Here is a 5393-nt window from a genome sequence, read left to right as displayed (position 1 = left end):
GGGAAGGAGCAGCCGCAGAGCTGCTGACTAGATTATAAGAAGCAGAGTGAGTTAGGAAATGGCTTCAGCCCTCTGTCTACTGAAGGGGTATTACTGCAAGGGCAGGTAGAATGTCAACTTCATCAGGATCCTTCGAAAGACAGCCAAGGACCAGGGGAAGTCCAAGTCTGCTGAGGGAAGGGCAGATGGACATGCTAAGAACCTCCTCTTCCATGGGCTCCAGTAAATGTTTGTCATAAATTTGAGGATAAATCTGAAACAGGTCACCAAACTGCACAAACAAAATTGGTATATATGTCTACTTGTGGCAGAGCACCTTTGGGTGCCTGCCACTTTAAGGACTTAAGCAGGCTGCAGACCAACCTACAGATGGAAGCAGACCCAATCAGGTGGTCACATGGTAGCCAGGGGGCTACCTGATTGGAGGAGGGCTGGGCAGCCAGGGTATAAGACCAGACCCAAGAAACAGAGCTGCCACTTGCAACTAGGGAGCCGAAGGCTGAACATCATCTGGCCTGAATACTGCTGTTCCCACAATTTTTGGAGGTTAGGGTAGGTCTGGGAAAACTTGGGGAGTGGAGCTGACCCTGGGGGCGTTTCTGGAGGGGCTCAGATGACTCCAATGAAGTAAAAAGCCTCTTTGCACAAGATTTGTGAGGCTCCAGGCAAGCCTGGTGTAAGAGGACTGCTTTATGGGGGGGCCCAGGGGTGGACTCTTATCAAGTGGGCGGAGTCAGCTGTTTGTAAATGGGCCAGTTGAGAGCCCTGGGCCAAAGTGGCTGAAGGGCAAGTATGCCTACTGCAAGGGGCAAGCCAGGGCAGCGGAGAGCTCTGGCACCCCAACTGCTCTGGCTGGGAGCAAGTGAGTGAAGGTCTCTCAAGGGAGAGATCACCAATGAGAGAATAAGGGGGTCTGTCAGGAAGGAGGCTAGAAGGATGGAGGCTGAAGCTCAGCCACCTGATGGAGGTACCCTGTAAGGGGCCTGAGAGAGAGATGGGGCCAGTGGCTTTGGGTTATATTATGAGATAGAGGCTGGAACAGAGTGCCCAGGAATGAGCAGTCCACAAAGAACATCAAGGAGCCCACTGAGGGAAGAATAAGACCAGGGCAGGTAGGCCTGCAGTAGTCCTGGGGCATAACCTAAAACTACACCCTGCTGGGGTTGGATGGTGTGGTGGGGCAGTCTCCAGGATATGCCACACCTGTGCCTCTCTACTGAAAAGTGAGTATGGGATGCTGGAAAGCCTCAGCCCCACCTGCCTTATGGGTGATCCTGTGGAGGGAAAAGGCTAGGGGAGCACATCCCGAGAGAAAAGCACCAGGTTTGGATGACATACCATGGGGGCCAGGGGGACCTGAGGCTTAGTGGAAGGCCTCAATATGAGGTGAGGTCCAAGCACGTGGACGGATACCCATCCTTGAGGCCCAAGGGGCATGAGGCCCAGCAGCCCCAGTGAGGGGGAGAGAGTGTGAGGCACAGTAGTGACCCCAGTGAGGTGCAAAGAGCCCAGAGGCAAAGCACCCAGAGTGTGTGTGAGAGTAGAGGTCCCAGAGAGGGGGCATGTGGCCACCACATATCTGAGGATGTCCCAGGCCAAGTTTGGGCCAAAGGCCGAATGGGGCCAGGCAGTGGCAATGGATAAGGCGTGTGTGGGAGTACATGTGTGCCTCCTAAGAGCACCAGTGCACCCCCCTGACTGGCTGCACTTGTCACTTAGGCGATGGGCAGGTGAGAGTGCCGGTGCCCACCCTGCAAGCACCAGCCAGGGAGTGGAGTGCTGTTGTGCTCCCAGAAGTGGGAGCAGCTGGAGCGATCAGCCAGAGCCACTCCCAGAAGTGACTGCAGTGATCGGCCGGAGCACCCCCTCCTGGTCAGCAGGATCAGCTGCAGGGACCCCCCCTCCCAGTCGCTCACTGGTCACTGGGGGGGCCCCCCATGCTGCAAATTTGTACCATGGAGAATGTTTTCTCATTCCTGCAAGTGCCTCTTGCAGTGTCTCAAAGGGCTTTGAGACATGCACACTAATGTGGATGTGCCCAATGAGTGCCAGGTAGCTTGCTCCACTTTCAAAATCTATGGTTCTATGCTTAATTTCCACTGTCCACTAGGGAATTGGTATAAAATAATTATTGTGCTGCAAATACACACTCTCACTGACCATTAAATTTCCTGTATAATAATCCTTAGGACTTGACTCAGAAAGATCAGAAATGCCATTCGCAAGTCTGCTCAGTAAAAATGTTGTGCTGTAGCACCTTCATTTTTAAAAGGAAAGGAAACATGGGGCGGGGGGAGGAACATTTTTTTAAATGAAGTGAGGAAGAACTGTTTCGTATCAAAATTTGGCACAATTGAGGACAATGCTTCTCTTAGATCCTTGTGTGACCTCACCCCCCCGACAAAAAGAGGCAGAAGTCACCCTGCTGAGTCTCTGTTATTTAGCACAATTTCTTAGTACTAGTACACCCAAGAACTGTAACTTAGAGATTCTCATCTTCTATCTGCACTGCAGATCTCTATTGCCTATTCTGCACACATTTCACAGGCAGAAGTGTAGAACAACAGAGACTCTAGAGAAGTGATCCACAATGCAAATCAGAGAGGAAAATTTTGCTTGTAGGCTTTATTCTGAGTTTTAATCCTTATGGACCCAATTGTGCCTTTGCCACTTTGAAGTTTGCTGGTGGGGAGCTCCACCACTGTAGTCCCGACAGGAATGCTTATCTGAGTCTGACAGTGCACCCAGAAATGTAACCTGGCATGACCAAATCTATTTTCTGTTACTGTAAATATAATCAATGTATTCTTGAATCTCTTGCTTTTCACGGTACAGCTACAATCACATTTCATCTTACACCTCATGTATTCAGTTCCTGCCTACAATTTGTAAAGATTGTACTGAAACATTGCCAAAAACTCTGCCACTTAAAATGTCCGCTGCTAACAGAGCCATCCATTATATTGCATTAAATAGTCTATCCCAGTGATTCTCAACCTTTTTAGACTTGAGACAACCCTAACTAGATTCAGGTGACACCTTGGAAAATGCTTGCACTTAGGTTTCTTTAATTTTTGAACTATGGAAAGTTATTAAGTAGTTCTTTTGTTGTTTTTTGCTGGGGAGGGCAGGGGGGGAGGGCTCTGTTGCAGAAAGCGCACAACAGGTCAGTATGTTTTTAACGCAATAGATTCCTATTTGAAATCTCTGGATTTATTTTGTGAATCATGTTTGCACATCTAGCAGTGCTAACATTGCACAACTTCCTGTGAGACCTTTGAAAGGATCTCATTTAGGGTTGCCAACTCTGTTTGAATCTATGCTGGGAGGTTTCTGAACCGCCAACATGCCTGCGACAACACAAATGCGCCCATGTAGTTGCATGCATCAGTTATGGAGTACGGTGTGTCGACTTTACAACAGGAAGGCAAATGCACATTACTATTACATTTTAAAACCCCACTAGACTACTGTATAAATTGGATTCAACATTTAATATTTATTTTAATGCATGCCCTATCATTTAACTTCCACGTAACTCAGGAGTTTCCTGGAGATTTATATATAACTCCTGGAGACTCCAGGACAATCCTGGAGGGTTGACAACCCTAGTCTCAATATACCCTGTTGAGAATCACTTGTCTAGCTGTTGCAGAGCACCAAGGTGCCCTGCTCCTAAAAAGGAGAAACTGCGAGAGAAAGAGCCCTAGCAGTGACTAAGGAGCCCAGCTGGTGGTTGCCAGGCCAACTGGAGTCAGCAAACGACCCACACCTGCCAGCGGTCAGCTGGCTGCAAGGGGCAGGGCCTGGCTCTCATAAAGCCCAGGAGCTGAGGCCACGCAGTTCCCGGCCAGCAGCCAGAGAGAAAGGAGCTCCTGGAGCAAAGATGTGAGAAGAAGCCTGACCGCAGGTACAGCTCAAGCCGGGTGAAGGATGGCAGCTCTAGGATGTCTGAGCCATGTGGTTTTAGCCGGGCGGCTTTAAGTTACATTATAGCCTAGGGGCTTGTGTTTTGCTTTGCTGTTGTTTATCACTGGTGGTTTGGGTGAGGCTATTAGGGGTTGGAGGAGGCCTCATAGGGGACCCACAGCAGTGTGGGGACCCCAGTGCCAGTAAGGGTGTTGCGTATGGGGTGCATAGACCCCAGCTCCAGAGAGGGGTGGTTGAGAAGCCCTAGTGCGGGCATGGTGAACCCTGGAGAAGGGGGCAGCAGTGTGGTGGACCCGAGAGACTGGGCAGCTTGACTGAGAAGGCCCAGCGTGGGCACGGAGAGCCCCGGGAAAGGGGCGGCTTGACCGAGAAGGCCCAAAAAGAGGGCAGCAGTACTGAGAAGGCCCTAGAGAAGGGGGCGACACTTAAGAAGGCCCTGAGAGAGGGCAGCAGGACTAAAGAGCCCCAGAGAAGGGGGCAGTGTTACCGAAAGGGGCAGCATTGCAGAGGATCCCCGGAGAGAGGGCGGCGCTGCAGAGGATCCCGGAGAGAGGGCGAGTGTAAATTTGACAGACCAAAATCTATTCCAGCTGTGAGGCTTGGGGCGTGGTATAAGGGGTGGTTGGAGCCACGCATAGCCCATAAGGCTAGGGTGCCCCAAAGCACCCACTTGCAGGACAAGACCCACAAGGTGCCTGGCAGTCCACGGGGACAGAGGTCACAACAAGCCGTGTCCAAGAAGACGTAAGGCAGCCTCCCAAACTTATCTAAACAGCAAAGATGTGGCAGGCAAAAATCAGAGGGGGGCCATGGGCCGACTTGGCATGGAGGAAGGGGGCCTTAAGGAGATCACGGCCCTCCTGTAGGACCCCGCTGTGACACTAGCCATTTGCCATCTCCATAGATCTCAGTGCTAAAATCATTGCCGGGTGTTTCCTGGAGACCCAACTGTTCTTGTATTTTTTCACTGATCATACCAGCCATGAAACTGACATTTTTCTGTTTCTGTGCTGGCATGAGAAGGTTTTGCTCTTCTCCTCACTTATTTAGTTTAGTAACCCCCACAAGATGTAGTTTCAGTTACCACCAAAATAATCTGCAAATCCGGTGATGCTTGTCCTATTGTCCAAGAACACTGATTAGGATGCTCACACAGCATGTAGGCATTCTGGATGAACGCTCATTGGGTCATTTCAGTCTCCCCTCTCGAACCTATTCAGTTTTGAGTAAACAAACGTTCACTGGCCCAGGAACCTGAAATCAGGTGTTCCCTCCTTTTCCACACCACCTTCTTTCCCCTTCCCAGATGAGCACCCTAACCATTAATGGGTCTCAAACTTTCCAACTTTGACTAGAATACTTACGCAGGCTGCATCTATACAAGATGCTGTCTGCATGGTAGCTCATTACTACTGTGCAGTAGCATCGCATGGCATGAAGTGCGACGCAACACTACTGTGTAG

This window comes from Alligator sinensis, unplaced genomic scaffold, assembly GCF_000455745.1.
Source record: "Alligator sinensis unplaced genomic scaffold, ASM45574v1 scaffold47_1, whole genome shotgun sequence".
NCBI classification, from domain to species: Eukaryota; Metazoa; Chordata; order Crocodylia; family Alligatoridae; genus Alligator; species Alligator sinensis.
Note: the sequence above shows the minus strand (reverse complement) of the source record.